The 20,342-nt window shown below is 41.5% G+C and overlaps 1 pseudogene; it reads right to left on the bottom strand.

The window, feature by feature from the left end:
- Positions 1 to 8,647: 8,647 nt before the first annotated feature.
- Positions 8,648 to 17,741, bottom strand: LOC128044845 (C-reactive protein-like; annotated as a pseudogene).
- Positions 17,742 to 20,342: the final 2,601 nt, after the last annotated feature.

The raw sequence follows: 20,342 nt of genomic DNA, 5'->3' as shown, positions 1-20,342 counted from the left end.
CCATGCTGATGTACAGCAGAGGTCAATACAACATTGTGAGACAACTTTCCTTCAATTATAAATAAGCTTGGAGGAAAAAATATATTCCTCTTGTTGGAATGCAGTGAGGAGTATAACGGCCTCGGTTCTGAGATATTTCTGCCAAAAATTTATAACCTGAATGCAACACTGTTCCTGGCTTGTACCCAATTATCTATTGTTAACAGCAGAAAATGACTGTTACTCATTATCCAATTATACAAAAGGTTAAGCTGCAACTTAGTGCAGATGCCCACTGACAGTGCACCCTGAGGGGAATTTAGGATGGAAAAAAACAAGATGAAGAACTCTGTGCTTTGGATAAACAGGCCCTTATATATTTAGATGAACATCTCAGAAAAAATTTCAATGACTACAGATGCTTGCCTCTTTCCAAAAACAGAAAAGTACTAAAAATATGAACTTGAGATATCTGTTCTTTGTGATTAGCAGTAATCTTTTACCAAGATGTATCCTTGACTACCTGTATTTCCTAGCTAAAAACAAAAAAAAAGCACATAGGCTGGCTCCTTCTCTACCTCTTCAGAGCAGTTTCTCAGAGCTACTGAGAGGCTGTCTCCCAGACTGTAGTCCCCAGTAAGGTCCCTGAATAAAACTTAACTCATAACTTTTATGTTGTGTATTTTTCCATCAGTAAAAACTATACAGGACATGATTGGGAGAATTGGTGAAACTTGAATGGGATCTGTAAATTAGATAATGTAAATTAGATAATAGTAATGCATTGGTATTTCCTAATTTTCATGGTTGTATTGTGGTTATGTGAGAGGTCTTTGTTTGCCTGAATTACACTTGAAGGGCTCCCTGGTGGTTCAGATCATAAAGAATCTTCCTGCAATACAGGAGACCTGGATTTAACCCCTGGGTCTGAAAGATCCCCTGGAGAAGAGAATGGCTAGCCACTCTGGTATTCTTGCCTGGAAAATCCCATGGACAGAGGAGCCTGGCTACAGTTCTTGGGGGTCTCAAAGAATCAGACACAACTAAGTGACTAATATTTTCACTTTTCACTTTCACACTCTAAAGAAAGTGTCCCCAACTCCCAGGCCACAGACCAGGTCAGTGGCCTATTAGCAACCAGGTCACACAGCAAGAGGTGAGAAGCAGGTAAGTGATCAAAATTTGTATTTACAGCCACTCACCATCACTAGCATTGTCACCTAATCCCCCACCTCTTTGGAGCAGTTTCTCAGAGCTTTCTGAGATGCTGTCTCTCAGGCTGAAGTCCTGATTTTGCCCCAAATAAAATGTAACCTGCAAGTCTCACGTTGTATAATTTTTAAAGTCGGTTGAAAATTTTGGAGATTTTAGACGATCTGCAATTGACAGATTTCTCCTAACGTTACTTGATCACTCTGCTGTCTATTCCATTCATTCTTCGTAATTTTTAAATTTCCATCTTTTTCCTGCTTTATTCTCAGAAGCGTACTGCTGAATCAAATGCAGACTCCGTGGACATTCCCTCCCTTCTCTAAGAAGCAAGCTATCACAGATTTATAACAGACCATTCTGTGAGCAAAAATACAGTTTTACAATCTCTCACTCTTTTAAGTATTTCTTCATTCTCAGAAGCATCCAAATCATTTCTTCACTGCTGCTGCCTCCTCCAGAATTAGTTAATTCATCAAGTATTTATTGAGAAAATACTATGAGCCATACCATTCTAGAACCTGGGAATGCAATCGGAAATAATGTCTCTGTTCTCATGGAATTTACAACCTACCAGTGGAGCAAAAAATAAAGGAAAAACTCCTCCCACCTCCCATTTTTTGTTTTTTCAGACAATGATATCTGCTTAGAAAACAATAACAGGACTTCCCTGGTGGTCCAGTGGTTGAGAGTCTGCCTGCCAATGCAAGGAACCTGAGTTCAATCCCTGCTCCGGGAATATTCACATGCTGTGGGGCAACTAAGCCCAAGTGCCACAACTACTGAAGCCTGCGTGCCTAGAGCCTGTGTTCCAGGACAAGAGAAACCACGGTAAGGAGAAGCCTGGGCACCATGGGGAGAATAGCCCCTGCTCACCAGAACTAGAGGAAAGCCTGTGTGCAGCAATGAAGACCCAGCTCAGCCAAGAATTAATTAATTAATTTAATTAAAATTTAAACATTTTAAGAAAGAAAACAACAACAGATGATAAAAATGTCTGGGGAAGGTCCTTTCTAAGGTGAGGACATCTCATCAGAGCCAAAATGATGTGGAACTAGCCACGTGAGGATCTGGAAAAAGGGCAAATGCAGAAGTCTTGTAAAAGAAATCAAGCATATTTAAACTCCCTGTAATGTAAGTCCCAGGTAACCACGATTTCATCTATTGTGTGTGTGATTGTTGTCATTTCTGAGATTTAACTGCTTATCCCAAGACTAAGTTTGTCACATCACAGGAGTTCAAGGTATAGTTGTTATAGGAAAATGGACCCCTCCCAGTGCCTTAGAGTGTGCTCTTATCTAACACTTGGAAATGAATTGTCCAGGGAGACATATGTATGAGAAAGCAAGAGATGTTATTTGGAAGGAGCACCTGGGCAGAGTGCAGCAGAGTAAGGGAACCCAGGAGGACTGCTCTGCCACGTGGCTCACAGTCTCGGGTTTATGGTGATGGGATTAATTTCCAGGTTGTCTCTGGCCAATCGTTCTTGTTATGCCCAAGTCGCGAAATCTCCCAATGACCACCAGGGAGCCGATATCCGATGCAAAAGCAAGAGAGTTTTTATTACCAAGCTCGAGCTGGGGCTCCCACCGATACCGACGCAGCAGCTATAGGGAGGAGCCCTGAGCTCTGGGTTACATTGCTTATATAGGGTATTATCGCGCGAAAAATTCAAAAAACGGGAGTCTCCGGGTCTGATTGGTCACCTTCTGGTGAAGGGTTAGGTGTTGAGTTCTGATTGGTTCTCCTTTCCCAGGCTTGACTCGAATTTCCCGGGCTGGCCAAGGGTTCTGATTGGTTCGCAGGTGGTGGGGTGAGGTCAGGGGATTTCCAAAGGCTCTTTTCCCGGAACCTTACAAAATGGAGTAGCTTTGATTCTTCATTCTGACTCAGGGTCCTTCCTGGTGGTATGCACATGGCTCAGCCAACCAGGAGGAATCCAAGAGGACAAATGGACTGGTGGTCTCCTGTCTCCTTTTGACCTTTCCCGGATTCTTCCCATTGATGGTGGCTTGTTAGTTCCATGTTCCTTACCCGGACCTCCTGTTGTAAAATGACTCATGCACATGGCTACTGTGGTGCCTGACCTGGGTGGATGGTTTCAGTCAGAGGTTTCCCCTAAGATGTTTGTGGAAGAAATGAAAAGGAAACATGGAAGAAGGGCTGGGAACCTGGAGCAAGTAAGAGATGTGCAAGGCTGCGACCGAAGGAAACAGAAGTCTGAAATCACAGTTTGAGCACCAGGAAAAGGGTTGACAATTATTCTAAGTGCAATGGGAAGCCTTTGCAGGCTTTTCCTCTGGAGAGGACTTGGTCTTATTTACATTTGAAAAGATCATTCTCTCAACAGCAGCCTGTGTGGCAAGGCTTCCTCTTTGAGCCTGACCTCCCAGCAAGAGGTCAGAGGACTCTGAATTTGTGAGGTGTAGTTAGTGCTTGCAAAGCCTTGCTCTCGCAGGAGGTCAGCTGTGACCCCCTTGTCCTCCAGTCCATCTCCACCTGGCCACCACCTTCTGAAGATTTAGAGTTTCCAGGCCTGAACTGACTTGGGCTTTTCAATGATACAAAAATCTTTCTTTCCATCTTCTTTTCCTCAGAAGTTTGATCTGATGCTGCTTCCTCTAACATCCCACTTCCTTTCTCTCTGTTCTTTTGAAGCAAGCTGACTGCTGAGCTGTGAAAGGTGAAGCCAACTGCTCACACTAACCCTGCTCTTTTTACTCCCTGTAGAACCAACACAGAAGATCACAGTACCTCCCTTTCCTTTCCTACTTACTTTTGTTTTGACTATAAAATAAAGTTTGTCCTTTAAGTTGATTTCATTCTCCCTGAGTTTCTGATCTAAAAAATCCAACATTTCTGACCACACGTGAAATTCTGAAGCCCCCTCACCCTTCACTGTCACCCACATTCTGTTGCAGGAAGGGGGACTCTTTCCGGGGCCCAAGAGTGGGTGCTTGTCTAACACTCAGAAATGAATTGTCCATGAAGACACTCACTCTCACAATGCAAGAGGTTTTATTCGGAAGGGGCACCTGGGCAGAGTGCAGGAGGGTAAGGGAACCTAGGAGGACTACTCTGCCACATGGCTCACAGTCTCGGGTTTATGGTGATGGGATTCGTTTCTGGGTTTTCTCTGGATGGTCATTCTGACTCAGGGTTCTTCCTGGTGGCTCATGCATCACTCTGCCAGGATAGATTACAGCAAGAAGGATGCTGGGAGGCAATAGGGCACATGGAGTCTCCTTTTGACCTTTCCTGAACTCTCCCAGTTTGTGGTGGCTTGTTAGTTCTGTGTTCCTTACTGGGACCTCCTGTGGTAAAATAACTCACACAAATGGTTACTATGGTGACTGGCCTGGGTGGGCGGTTTCAGTCAGTGTGTTTTCCCTAACAATTCCACTGCAGAGCAAACCTATTCCCTATAGCCACAAGCATCCGAAGCAAAGATCTTTGAAAGGTTCTCCTTTTTCCTTAAGTTTGTGATAATTCCTTTTTTTTTCCTCCACCACAAGCTGACAAGCTGTTCACAGAGTCAGAGTCTTCCTTCTTCTATATTTATTCAATGGTGAATCCCTTCAACCTACTGGATCTCTAATCCAGACCCTGGGCTTTGAAATCCAATTAGAAACTGAGCAGGACCCTATGAAGCTCCTGGTCTTTAAAACAGGAAGTGGCAACCCACTCCAGTATTCTTGCCTAGAGAATCCTGTGGACAGAGGAGCCTGGTGGGCTGCTGTCCATGGGGTAGCACAGAGTCGGACATGACTGAAGTGACTTAGCATGCATGCAATCAGGGAAGGGGAAGGCAGAGACAGCAAGGAGCAGCCAAGAAGCAATCGTGCTGTCTTGGGTCAGAGTCGTGGTTCTGCCTTGAAGGATACATGTAACAGTATCTTTGAGCTCTCTGTTGGCTTCCGTGATAGCTCAGCTGGTAAAGAATCCACCTGCAATGCAGGAGACTCCAGTTTTGTTGCAGGAAGGGGGACCCCTTCTAGGGCCCGAAACTGGGCTCTTGTCTAACACTCGGAAATGAATTGTCTGAGGAGATACATGTGCTGACAAAGCAAGAGATTTTATTGGGAAAAGGCACCCAGGTGGAGAGCAGTAGGGTAAGGGAACCCAGGAGAACTGCTCTGCCGCATGGCTCACAGTCTCGGGTTTTATGGTGATGGGATTAGTTTCTGGGTGGTCTTTGGCCAATCATTCTAATTCAGAATGTTTCCTGGTAGTGCACGCATGGCTCAGCCAAGATGGATGCTAGCAAGAGGGATCCTGGGAAGTGGATGGACACACGGTGTCTCCTTTCAACCTTTCTGGAACTCTTCCGGTTGGTGGTGGCTTATTAATTCCATATTCCTTATCAGGATCTCCTGTCATAAAACAACTCATGCAAATGGTTACTATGGTGCCTGGCCAGGGTGAGCAGTTTCAATCAGTGTGTTTCCCCTAAGAGTTTGATTCCTGGGTCAGGAAGATCTGCTGGAGAAGGGATGGGCTACCCACTCCAGTATTCTTGGGCTTCCTTTGTAGCTCAGCTGGTAAAGAATCTTCCTGCAATTCAGGAGACCTGGGTTGGATCCCTAGGTTGGGAAGATCCTCTGGAGAAGGGAAAGGCTATCCACTCCAGTATTCTGGCCTGGAGAATTCCATAGACAGTGTAGTCCATGGGGTCGCAAATAGTCGGACATGACCGAGTGACTTCACTTTACTTCACTTGTGCTCTCTTAGAACTAAAACCACCAATAAATGGAATATGTTAGCATTATTCATTCTAGAAAAAGTCAGAGTTTGATAACTTCGAGGAGTTCATCAAGAGACCACCTGAAGCCAGATTTTAGATTTTATATACCCTAATCCTTATCGGCAACTCTGCACCTGAACTATTGCTATAAAACTCCTCACCAAGTCTGCATGAGTTAGGACACACAGTTTTAAGGAGCACAGCCCACCATGTTCCTCTTTGCCTGAAAAAGCAATAAAGCTATTCTTTTCTACCTCACCCAAAACTCTGTCTCTGAGATTTAATTCAGTGTTGGACTACAGAGGCCAGATTCGACTATAACCCTGTCCCAAAAGTTCACAGACCCTCTCTGCTGTCTTGTGAGAGGTTTTCCATTATTCTGCTCAAGCCTGAAGTCTGCTCAGCCCCACTTCCTACAGTTTGTATATTGTTTATTCATTGTCATGTCCGACTCTCTGAGACCCCATGGATTGCAGCACTCAAGGTTTCCCTGTCCTTCACTATCTCCCTGAGTTTGCTCAAACTCATGTCATTGAGTCAGTGATACCATCCAACCACCTCATCCTCTGTAACCCCCTTCTCCTCCTGCCTTCAATCTTTCCCTTTTCAGGGTCTCTTCCAGTGAGTCAGCTCTTCACATCAGGTGGCCAAAGTATTGGAGCTTCAGCTTCAGCATCAGTCCTTCCAATGAATATTCAGGGTTGATTTCCTTTAGGACTGACTGGTTTGATCTCCTGTAGATCTGATTATAGGTGTGGAACCACAAAATATACAGCTATCAAAAGAGGAGCTTCTGTCTGTCTTCATGCTCCTGTTAGAGCTCTGAAAGGACAATCTCATCTCTTTCCCTGTGTGCTCTAAAGGAATTGAGCAATAAACATAGGACTCAGGAAGGATCACAACATCAGCCCTGTGGCTGGTGTTAGGGAAGGGAAACAGGTCCCTCTACCCTTTTAAGTTCTTCTGGCTGGTCTAAAAATTAAATTGGCATGAGACAAATTAACAGGAGAAAACCAAATTTAATTGTGTATGAATAAAGGTCCCATAAGAAAAATGAGGCACAAGGATTAGTTAGGGAATTGTGGCTTAAAAGCCACTGAAAGAAGGAGAATGGGGTAGGAATTTGAGCCTTCAAAGGGGAAAAAGATATTTCACATAGAGATAGAAAAACAAATGTTTGCTATGCCATACAGAGACAATGGGACACAATGAGGGCTTTGGTCTCCAAGCCCTGCCAAGTTCCCCCTACTGAAACAGAAGGGAAGGGGGCAGCACACAATTAAAAGAATGATATAACTTTATGTCATGAGGACATGACATAAACTAATTAGAACCAAATAGGTCCAAGATGGTGGATGAGTCAACTTCCAGTAGACCTTGAGCCTCAGCATACATTAATTGTAACACGTCAACAAGCTAAGGGACACACTCACCAGCATCATGATGGTTCTGAGGCTCACCATCAAAGATCAAAAAGTAGGCAGGGGCTCAATTCCTAGAAACCTTTGCCCTTCCTGAAATAGTTGACATAATCCTCTCACTCATAAGCCTATGAGATAACCAAACCCATGAAAACTAATCACACCATATTTCAGGCCCTTTTGCCTCCTGAGATGGCCCACACTCTGTGGAGATTGTTTCTCTCTAAATAAATCCATTTCTTACCTATCACTTTGTTTCTCGCTGAATTCTTTCTGTTCTGAGGCACAAAAGAACCTGAGCCTCAGTTAGTTCAGACACCAGGTGAGTGATTCTAATGAGAAGACCATGGGTTCAAGTCCCAATCTAAGATGATGATTTTGGCCATTTTGGAAAGTTACTAAATTTTTCAAGTTTTTCCTATGTATAAATTAAGTTTTTGTTTTATTTTCTCCTGTTAATTTGTCTAATGTCAATTTAATTCTTAGGCCAATGAAACACCCTAGAGGCATGGAGGAAAAAAATCTTCCTTCTTAACACAAATATGAAAGATAGGGTTGAAGAAATAAAAGCTCAAAATGTAAGGATGAAGGACACACATAAAAGTAAGCTGGGTAATAATAAACAGAAGAAAAAATAATGGAAATTTCACATAATAAAAACTGGTGATCCTGAAGAAAAAATAGAACAAATTAAACAAAAAAAAAAAAAGAACAAAAACATCTTTTTCAGTTTTTGAATATTCAAATTGAAAGGATTAAAGAATTAAAGATAATTCTAATATTTAATGACCACAATCTGATGGTGGAAGCAGAATGCCAGAAAAATTCTATTCCCGTATTCTTTAGATAATTTAATAAAACACAATAAATGGGATTGGTGTTCCTATAAAAAGGAAATGAAAATATTGGCAGGACTACAGTTAAACACACTCAGTCTTTTAGGAGAAAAGCCAGCCCACTTGCTCTTAAACTATGATTAAAATTCAGTGGTCTCAACCTCCCCTGAAAGCTGGAATTACTTCAAGAGCTTTAATAAATAGTGATGTTTGGGTCCCACATCCGCCTCCCAATTCAGGTTTAATTAGCTTGGGGTATGGCTTGGTAATTCTAATGTGAACCATGTTTAAGACCCTCTTCTCAGCACTATCCCATGTGCTGATAGAAAAAGAGTGGTGAAAGGAGAAGGAAATACACTCCCCCAGGGCACAAGGGGTCAGTGAAACATCAGAGCCAGAAACACGGGAAATGTAAGGTGTAATCCTCAGGAGGCATCTTCAGGATTAGCGAAAGGGCCTCAGGGCCATAGGTGGCATTTGACTAACATGTCACCATGGTTTTTTAACTTGAGCACCTGCCAGTTAAGGATGTTAGGACTGAAGGTCCCACAGCATAGACACTGCTAATCTCTTCTGGCAACAGCACAAAGTCTTACATGTTCATATCTCCAATGTCTCCCACCAAACACTGGTTTTTATCAAAGCCCCCAGTGAACACAGACTGCTCCTTCCCCAGGATGATGCTGGCCTTTGCCCCCAGAGAGGTTCCCTCCTCCAGACTCCTCCTCACAATGGGCTTCCCATCCACCCAGAGCCCTGTGATCTCAGAGGCTAACTCCCAGATCATACGGAAGTGCTTTGGTGCAGGAGAACCCTCAGGAGACTTGAAAAAGATGTCAGCTCCACCCATGATACACTGTACCTGCCAGTCCCTCATTATGTTGAAGAAGAGAATCGCATTATGCTGTTTTCTTGTGGTGAAAGGGAAGAGGCTATAGTTGAAGGTCAGGTCAGTAGAGATGTGCAGGCACACATGAAGGCCTGGGGTGGTTTAGTTAAGTGTGCAGTCAGCGTCACGTAGGAATTATCCGACGCTTTGGGGAACACAAAGTCCTTTGTGTGCATATCTGTAAGGGTGAAAAGACAGAGAAGGGAAATGTCAACAGTGGAGCTTTGTTAAAAATCAAAATTCAACTGAGTAAATCTAAAGATATAATTGTCATTATTCAGTGATTCATGAACTGGGCAACATCCCATCTAGCAGGTAGAAAGGAATTTCAAAGAGCTGTACAAAATTAAAGACTTTTATAGACAGAAGAGAATAGGAAGAGAACTTTTTAGCAAAGAGTGGGTTATTTCAGTGGGCTATTTAGCAAAGACCTATGACAAGGTCACCATCCTATGGAGGGAAAATGGCATCTTATTGGGTAGATTACCTCATTAGAGAGGCCAGGTAATTCCAGACTGACAAGGTAAATGTCACATTCCTGGGAGAGGCTGAAATTACAATTAGAATAGTTATTGCAGTTTGACTTGCTAACATGGGGCTTAACACAGGTGACTCCATTTCCAAACAACTGTCTCTCTCTCTTTTTCTTAACAGTTCTGCCCTTTTGATCAGGCTGAGATGTCTCCAGCTGGTATGCAGGACCAGAAGTCAAATGGAGCCTTCTGTGACTATGAGATGTGTACCTAAGGTTCAAGTCCCTGGATTTTGGCTGCCATTCGGGTAGGGAGAAGGATCATGAGTCTCTTCTGAAGAGATTCAAGGGCAATCTTTTTTCTCAGTGATTCCAAATCAGAATGGGAGAAAGTGGAAACATTTCTTTGGAGATTTATAACCAAATTCATTAGGAAAATAGAAAAATTCAGGACCCAGTCCAACTTGTAGATATATAACAAAATCTCAAAGATAATCAACAGGATTCGAACTTAATATCTACAGATGTGCACACATAACTTTTTTCTCTGTAATCATTCCCATTTTTATTTTATAATCATTTTATAATCACCCCCATTTTCAAAAATCAAAGATAACCACAGTGCAACTAATTTATTTGCACTAAATTTGGCCTTTGTTGTTGTTGTTGTTGTTGTTGTTGTTGTTCAGTCACTAAGTCATGTCCAACTTTCTGCGACCCCATGGATTGCAGCACACCAGGCTTCCCTATCCACCACTATCTCCTGGAGTTTGCTCAAACACATGTCCATTGAGTCAGTGATGCCATCTAACCATCACATCCTCTCTCCCCTGCTTCTCCTCCTGTCCTCAGTCTTTCCTGATTATTTACAAAAATGCAGCAAGATAGTGATTGACCATGCAAGCTCTTTTGAAGACTGCTCTGTTGAAACCTTGTAAGTAAAATACCAGGCCATTTTCCCAAGGGACTTTATTGACTCCAGACAGTAAACCTTAATTCCTTAAAACTGATGGTTATCTAAATAGCAAAAGCAATCTTGAGAAAGAACAGTGGAGCTGGAGGAATCAACCTCCCTGCCTTCAGACTATACTACAAAGCTACAGCCATCAAGAAAGTATGATAGTGGCACAAAAATAGAAATATAGATCAATGGAACAAGATAGAAAGTCCAGAGATACATTCATGCACCTATAGGCACCTTAGCTTTGACAAAGGAGGCAAAAATATACAATGGAGAAAAGACAGTCTCTTCAATAAGTGGTGCTGGGAAAACTGGTCAGCTATGTATAAAATAATGAAATTAGAACACTGCCTACCTCTATACATAAAAACTAAACTCAAAATGGATTAAAGACTTAAATGTAATGCCAGAAACTATAAAACTATTAGAGGAAAACATAGACAGAACACTCTTTGACATAAATCACAGCAAGATCTCCTATTACCCACTTCCTAGAAAATCCCATGGGTGGAGGAGCCTGGTAGGCTGCAGTCCATGGGGTGGCTAGGAGTCAGACACTACTGGGCGACTTCACTTTCACTTTTCACTTTCATGCATTGGAGAAGGAAATGGCAACCCACTCCAGTATTCTTGCCTGGAGAATCCCAGGGACAGAGGAGCCTAGTGGGCTGCCGTCTATGGGGTCTCACAGAGTCGGACACCACTGAAGTGACTTGGCATGCAGCAGCAGAGTAATGGAAATAAAAATAAACAAATGGGACCTAACTTAACCCCAAAATGTGCACAATGAAGGAAACTATAAGAAAAGTGAAAAGACAAATTTTAGAGTGGGAGAAAATAACAGCAAAGGAAACAACTGACAAAGGATTAACCTTCAAAATACACAAGCAGCTCATGGAGCTCAATACCAGAAAAACAAACAACCCTGTCAAAAAGTGGGAAGATGACCTAAACAGACATGTCTCCAAAGAAGACATACAGATGGCTAATATACACACACAACTGAGCGACTGAACTGAACTGAACTGAATATACACATGAAAAGATATTCATCATCACTCATTATTAGTGATATGCAAATCAAAACTACAATGAGGTATCATCTCACACTGGTCAGAATGTCCATCATCAAAAAGTCTACAAACAATAAACACTGGAGAGGATGTGGAGTAAAAGGAACCCTGTTGTGCCATTAGTGGGAATGCAAATTGATACAGCCACTATAGAGAACACTATGGAGATTCCTTAAAAAACTAGGAATAAAACTACCATATGACCCCAAACTCCCACTACTGGGCAGATAGCCTGCAGATACCATAATTGAAAAAGACACATGTACCCCAATGTTCATTGCAATACTGTTTACAATAGCTAAGACATGAAAGCAACCTATATGTCCATCAACAGATGACTGGATAAAGAAGTTATGGTGCGTATGCACAATGGATTATTACTCAGCTATAAAAGGAAGCATTTGAGTCAGTTCTAATGAGGGAGATGAGTCTGGAGCCTATTATACAGAGTGAAATAAGTCAGAAAGAGAAAGACAAATATATTAACACATATTTATGGAATCTAGAAAGATAATACTGATGATCCTGCTTGCAGGGCAGCAAAGGAAACACAGACATAAAGAACAGAATTTTGGACACAGTGGGGAAGCAAAGGGTGGGGGGATTTGAGAAAGTAGCATTGAAACATATACATTACTATATGTATAATAGATTTCCAGTGGGAATTTGCTATATGACACAGGGAACCCAACGCTGGTGCTTTGTGACAACCTAGAGGGGTGGGATGGGGAGGGAGGTTTAAGAAGAAGGGGACATATGTGTAGTTACAACTGATTCATGTTGATGTATGGCAGAAACTATCACATCATTGTGAATTAATTATCCTCTAATTAAAAATAAAAATTTAAAAGGAATGGTCATATCCGAGTCTATGCACATCTCCCTCAAATATGACATTTCAGCTAAAACCTTGGTAATATAACCTGTATTTGTAATTGTGTACTGTTAGAAGGAGAGCAGATTCTTACTGAATTTATGTAAATGACTAACCCTAATGCCATGAAAAGAATATTCAAGAGTTTTGGGGAGGGATCAGGTAGAGACAAAAAGTAAATGTTTCATCTTTGTTTACAAAGGTATACTTTGCCAAATTGCTTTAAGTCATAGACAGCTTAAGAAAAAAGATTTTCTGAAATTTGGAAAGAAAAATATTAAGGAACCAGCAATATTTCAAACAAAAAAATTATAATCTTCCTCCTTAATTCATTCAGTTTAGTTCAGTCACTGAGTTGTGTCCGACTCTTTGCGACCCCATGAATCACAGCACGCCAGGCCTCCCTGTCCATCAACAACTCCCAGAGTTCACTCAGATTCACATTCGTCGAGTCAGTGATGCCATCCAGCCATCTCATCCTCTGTCGTCCCCTTCTCCTCCTGCCTCAATCCCTCCCAGCATCAGGATCTTTTCCAATGAGTTGACTCTTCGCATGAGGTGGCCAAAGTATTGGAGTTTCAGCCTCAGTATCATTCCTTTCAAAGAACACCCAGGACTGATCTCCTTTAGAATGGACTGGTTGGATCTCCTTGCAGTCCAAGGGCCTCTCAAGAGTCTTCTCCAACACCACAGTTCAAAAGCATCAATTCTTCGGTGCTCAGCCTTCTTCACAGTCCAACTCTCACATCCATACATGACTACTGGAAAAACCATAGCCTTGACTAGACGGACCTTTGTTGGCAAAGTAATGCCTCTGCTTTTTAATATGCTATCTAGGTCGGAGAAGGCAATGGCACTCCACTCCAGTACTCTTGCCTGGAAAATCCCATGGACAGAGGAGCCTGCTGGGCTGCAGTCCATGGGTCGCGAAGAGTCAGACACGACTGAGCGACTTCACTTTTACTTTTCACTTTCATGCATTGGAGAAGGAAATGGCAACCCACTCCAGTGTTCTTACCTGGAAAATCCCAGGACCGGGGAGCCTGGTGGGCTGCCGTCTGTGGGGTCACACAGAGTCAGACACGACTGAAGCGACTTAGCAGCAGCAGCAGGTTGGTCATAACTTTTCTTCCAAGGAGTAAACGTCTTTTAATTTCATGGCTGCAATCACCATCTGCAGTGATTTTGGAGCCCAAAAAGTTTCCACTGTTTCCCCATCTATTTCCCATGAATTCATTCAGTCCTATGTAATTAATATTTGTTTGCTCAAATCCAGCTTTTCCATCAGTTCTGTAAAATTTTACTCAAATCAGTTTTATGATCTTAAAGCTAACAGAAACCTGTACTTGTCAAAGCCCTTTCCACTAATCTTCTTGAAGATGAAGCACATTTGAGGAAACACTTTTGCAAAAGCATCTGAGTAAAACAATAACTGTCTGTAAATGACAAAAAAACTTTAAAATGCCCATCATTAAAAATCTGTTGAGAGCTCATTTTAACGGCATTGACAAGGAAATTTGCATATTTCTGTGACACAGAATGTTTTAAGATAACTGGAGTTATGACTGATAATCATACCAGGATATGTCAGATTTCTAGGAATTTATCACAATTTTACAAAATTTATAACTTATACAAATACAGCATAAAGAAGGCTTAGTACTACTTCTTATTTGACAATGCTTCCAATATGATTTAATATATCAAATAAACCAAATTGTTTAACATTTCCTTTTATACAGAGAGAGAACAAGTGTTTAAAAATTTTGCAGGGGACCTGTAATAACCCAAAGTTAGTTTGAGGTCAAAATGACTTCATTTAGAATTTGACCTGGGGGAAGTTTGTCAAAGAAATCAAAAGATTTTAAAGTCCTTGGTCAAGCAGGATCATAGATCACTGTGAAAAAATACTGTTATCCATTTAACAATAATAGCAATTAAAGACTTCAAACGCAAATGCAGGAAGTTAAGTAATGGTAAAGAAAAACGTAGCTCTTTTACTAAAGAAGACTTGCTTTCTTAACTAATCAAAAGACCCGATAAAGATAGCACAGGAAATTATTCTGATAAGACACAAAATCGTTCTTTTCTAAGCAAATTACTTAAAAGGTCAAAAAAGAAAACTTTTACAATCTCTTATCAAAAGGGGAACAACAGTTCAATAAAACCTTTTTGTTCTCACAGAGGGGGAAAAGCACATTCTAACTTTATAACTGCTTCCTTTTGATATTAAAATTTATTCACTAGAATTCATTTCCACCTTAGCCAGTCTTCAGTTCAGTTCAGTCCCTCAGTCGTGTCCGACTCTTTGCGACCCCATGAATCAAAGCACGCCAGGCCTCCCTGTCCATCACTAACTCCCGGAGTTCACTCAGACTCACATCCATTGAGTCCGTGATGCCATCCAGCCATCTCATCCTCTGTTGTCCCCTTCTCCTCCTGCCCCCAATCCCTCCCAGCATCACAGTCTTTTCCAATGAGTCAACTCTTCACATGAGGTGGCCAAAGTACTGGAGTTTCAGCTTTAGCAACATTCCTTCCAAAGAAATTCCAGGGCTGATCTCCTTCAGAATGGACTGGTTGGATCTCCTTGCAATCCAAGGGACTCTCAAGAGTCTTCACCAACACCACAGTTCAAACGCATCAATTCTCTGGCACTCAGCCTTCTTCACAGTCCAACTCTCACATCCATACATGACCACAGGAAAAACCATAGCCTTGACTAGATGGACCTTAGTCGGCAAAGAAATGTCTCTGCTTTTGAATATGCTATCTAGGTTGGCCATAATTTTTCTACCAAGGAGTAAGTGTCTTTTAATTTCATGGCTGCAATCACCATCTGTAGTGATTTTGGAGCCCCCAAAAATAAAGTCTGACACTGTTTCCACTGTTTCCCCATCTATTTCCCATGAAGTGATGGGACCAGATGCCATGAGCTTCGTTTTCTGAATGTTGAGCTTCAGGCCAACTTCTTCACTCTCCCCTTTAACTTTCATCAAGAGGCTTTTTAGTTTCTCTTCACTTTCTGCCATAAGGGTGGTGTCATCTGCATATCTGAGGTTATTGATATTTCTCCCAGCAATCTTGATTTCAGCTTGTGTTTCTTCCAGTCCAGCATTTCTCATGATGTACTCTGCATAGAAGTTAAATAAGCAGGGTGACAATATGCAGTCTTGATGTACTCCTTTTCCTATTTGGAACCAAGCTGTTGTTCCATGTCCAGTTCTAACTGTTGCTTCCTGACCTGCATACAGATTTCTCGAGAGGCAGGTCAGGTGGTCTGGGATTCCCATCTCTTTCAGAATTTTCCACAGTTGATTGTGATCCACACAGTCAAAGGCTTTGGCATAGTCAATAAAGCAGAAAGAGATGTTTTTCTGGAACTCTCTTGCTTTTTCCATGATCCAGCAGATGTTGGCAATTTGATCTCTGGTTCCTCTGCCTTTTCTAAAACCAGCCTGAACATCAGGAAGTTCATGGTTCACATATTCCTGAAGCCTGGCTTGGAGAATTTTGAGCATTATTTTACTAGCATGTGAGATGAATGTAATTGTGTGGTAGTTTGAGCATTCTTTGGCATTGCCTTTCTTTGGGACTGGAATGAAAACTGACCTTTTCCAGTCCTGTGGCCACTGCTGAGTTTTCCAGATTTGCTGGCATATTGAGCGCAGCACTTTTACAGCATCATCTTTCAGGATTTGAAATAGCTCAACTGGAATTCCAACACCTCCACTAGCTTTGTTCATAGTGATGCTTTCCAACGCCCACTTGACTTCACATTCCAGAATGTCTGGCTCTAGATGAGTGATCACACCATCGTGATTATCTGAGTCGTGAAGATTTTTTTGTACAGTTCTTCTGTGTATTCTTGCCACCTCTTCTTAATATCTTCTGCTTCTTTTAGCCAGTCTTAACCATGCATAAAAACCCTTACCAGATTCCTTTTCCACAAACCTTATACAACTTTCTTCTTTATTTATTTTTATTTTTCTTAAGATTTATTTGCTTATTTATTTGGCTGCACCAGGTCTTAGCTGTAGATTTCAGACCTTCAATCTTCACTGTGGCTGTGGGATCTAGTTCCCTGACCAGCGATTAAACCTGGGCCACCTGTATTGGGAGGGCAGAGGCACTCTGACAGCTTTTAACTGCCTGAGCACAGCTTTTAACTGCCTGAGCCATGTTGACCAATTATGTGGGGTTTTTTCTTTTTTACTTTTATGATTCTCATTAGCAATAGCCTTTACTTTACTAGACCCAGTACAGCTTAAGTCAAACTCAGTACAATCTGAAACCCAGTCTAATTTTTCAGCGGGACCTAGTCCTGCTCCAGCTGTTCACCTGATGTGGAATTTGTGGGGTGGATAAAGAACTGAACCAGCAGTCCCCAACTATCAATTGCAGACTGAGGTTCCACACAGTGGAGAACTTCAGACTAAGTCGTCGATCATTCCCAACATGGAATCTGAGGACAGAAACAAGGGGAACTGATTAGCAAGCCAATTAGACCAGAAGCTTCATAAAAAGAGAGCAGAGCTTAGAACATAGAGCAACTTGCCCAGAGCCCCACTGAAGATGACCGAACCAAAAAACCTCCGAGGAGACCACATCCATGTCTCTTGTTTTGAAAACTCTTGAAAGAAAACTTTGAAGTCTGTCACTGCCTCCAAATCTGCTAAATTAACTGAGTAAATGGAAAGATCTAATTGGCTTGAATTCAATGACTCATGAAGCAGGCAACCTCCCATCTAACAGAAAGGAATTTCGAAGAGCTTATCCAAATAAAAGCCTTTTATAGGAAGAAAGCAGTAAGAAGCAGAAGCTTCTAGCAAAGGGCGGATTATTTCAGGCAAGGTCACCTTCCTATGAGGGAAGGAAAGGGTTTTATTGGGTGGGTTACCTCATTAATCCTGATCATGTAATTTCAGATTGACTGGTGAAAGGTCACATTTTGGGGAGAGGCTGAAGCTGAAGTTAGGTTAGGTATTAGGTCTTGGTTTGCTGACTTGGGAGTTAACACAACTGACTTCATCTTGGGCCTGTTGTCTCTTTTCTATCTTTGTTAGGCCACAAAGATGCATTCTTTTACTATGTACAAGAGATTGGACTTAAAAACTGCAGACTGCCTTCTTTGCTCCCCAGTGCTGGCTATTTTCCCTAACTTGGCTTTGCACAGACAGCCCTGATACAAAAGCCCAGCTACCACCTGAAGCAGCACCTACCTACCTGAGAAAAAGCACTAAAGAGGCTAATGATGACCAGGAAACATGGTGATAACTTCATGTTCCTTCCTGTGGTCACTGTGCCCAGAATCTCGGTTATCCTCCTGGAAAGAGCAGTATCAGTTGGGCTGTCTGGGGCTTGGGTGTCTGAGATCCCTCTGACTCAGGACTGCCCCCTTTGACTTTATATGTGCAATAGTCAGATTGTCTTAGCTGATGGGTAAATGATTTCCCAAAATTGCTCCTTAGAACCATAAATCAAAGCTCTAAGAGCAAAAATACCAATACAAATCACAAAACGGGAGACCAACATGGGTTATTTATTAGCGACTACATGTTGCCTACTGGAGCTCCAATAGCTCTGCATTGCAGTGTTTCATGAATTAAAACAGTCACATCTTATGAATCTATTCTGGAGAAATGTTGCTGAAAATTTGGGGATGGAGGAGATATTTTACTCATAAAGGCGACCATAACACCACTTAGGATCCTGAAAAAGAAAACTAAAGCATGTTTAAGGAAACTGTACACATCTACAATCACTAAATAGAATGAATAATTGTTTAAAGTATTGGTTGTGAAGTTTATCCTGCTACTACTAAGTTGCTTCAGTTGTGTCCGACTCTGTGTGACCCCATAGACGGCAGCCCACCAGGCTCCGCCGTCCCTGGGATTCTCCAAGCAAGAACACTGGAGTGGGTTGCCATTTCCTTCTCCAATGCATGAAAGTGAAGCCACTGAGTCGCGTCCAACTCTCAGCGACCCCATGGACTGTAGCCTACCAGGCTCCTCCGTCCATGGGATTTTCCAGGCAAGAGTACTGGAGTGGGGTGCCATTGCCTTCTCCGAAGTTTATCCTACAACATGCAAAAAATGTTTATAATAGTATAATATGAGAAAAATAACATAAATCTGTTTATATACAATTTTTTAAATGAAGTAACTAATCTAATAGGAATAACCTTCCCCCCCCCAAAAAAATGAGTCCTTATCACAGTAATGAAATTATGAAGAATACTTTTCTTTCATTAACATTTTCATAATATAGTTATATTGCTTATAAAATAAAGTGTGTGTGTGTGCATGTGTGTATTTGCGTAATTAAGAAGCAAGGAAAGAGAGAACAGAATAAAGATAAGTAGCCTGTGATGCTTCAAAAGCTACAGTTTCATTTTATGAATAAGACACCCAGCTTGTGGCTATTTGACTTTAATCCCAAAACATAATTTCATGTAAAAAGAATCTTAAGTGTATTCATCATGAGTTTTCCCATTGCTACTCAATGAGAATGGCAAACCACTTCAGTATTCTCCCCTTGAGAAACCCATGAACAGTATGAAAAGCCAAAAAGATATGACACTGCAAGATGAACTCCCCAGGTCAGTAGGTGCCCAATATGCTACTGGAGAAAAGTGAAGAAATAACTCTAGAACGAATGAAGAGATGGAGCCAAAGTGAAAACAAAGCCCAGTTGTCGATGTGACTGGTGATGGAAGTAAAGTCCAATGCTATAAAGAGCAATATTGCATAGGAACCTGGAATATTATGTCCATGATCAAGGTAAATTAGAAGTGGGCAATCATGAGATGGCAAGAGTGAACATTGACATTTTAGAAATCAGTGAACTAAAATGGACTTGAATGGATGAATTTGATTCAGATGACCATTATATCTACTACTGTGGGCAAGAATTCTTTAGAAGAAATGGAATAGCCATCACAGTTAACAAAAGAATCCAAAATGCAGTACTTGGGTACAGTCTCAAAAATGACAGAATGATCTCTGTTCATTTCCAAATCATTCAATATCACAGTAATCCAAGTCTATGTCCCACCAATAATGCTGAAGAAGCTGAAATTGAATGCTTCTATGAAGACCTACAAGACCTTCTAGAACTAACACCCCAAAAAGATGACTTTTTCATAAGGGACTGGAATGCAAAAGTAGGAAGTCAAGAGATACCTGGAGTAACAGTAAATTTGGCCTTGGAGTACAGAATGAAGCAGGGCAAAAGTTAATAGAGTTTTGCCAAGAGAATGTGCTGGTCATAGCAAACACATTCTTCCAACAAAACCAGAGAATACTCTAGACATGGTCACCAGATGGTCAATACCAAAATCAAATTGATTATATTCTTTGCAGCCAAAGATGGAGAAGCTCTATACAGTCAGCAAAAACAAGACCAGGAGCTGACTGGCTCAGATCATGAACTCCTTATTGCCAAATTCAGACTTAAATTGAAGAAAGTAGGGAAAACCACTAGACCATTTACATATGGCCTAAATCAAATCCTTTATGATTATACAGTGGAAGTGACAAACAGATTTAAGGGATAAGATTTGATAGACAGAGTGCCTGAAGAACTATGGATGGAAGGTCATGACATTTTACAGGAGGCAGTGATAAAAATCATCTCTAAGAGAAAGAAATGGAAATAGGCAAAATGGTTGTCTGAGGAAGCCTTACAAATAGCTGAGAAAAGAAGATAAGTGAAAGGCCAAGGAAAAAAGGAAAGATATACCCATTTGAATGCAGAGTTCCAAAGAATAGCAAGGAGAGATAAGCAAGCCTTCCTCAGTGGTCAATGCAAAGAAATAGAGGAAAACAATAGAATGGGAAAGACTAGAGATCTCTTCAAGAAAATCAGAGATACCAAGGGAAC

The sequence above is a fragment of the Budorcas taxicolor genome, chromosome 3 (assembly GCF_023091745.1).
Source record: "Budorcas taxicolor isolate Tak-1 chromosome 3, Takin1.1, whole genome shotgun sequence".
Lineage (NCBI taxonomy): Eukaryota > Metazoa > Chordata > Mammalia > Artiodactyla > Bovidae > Budorcas > Budorcas taxicolor.
Note: the sequence above shows the minus strand (reverse complement) of the source record. Positions and strands in the feature narration are given on the sequence as shown.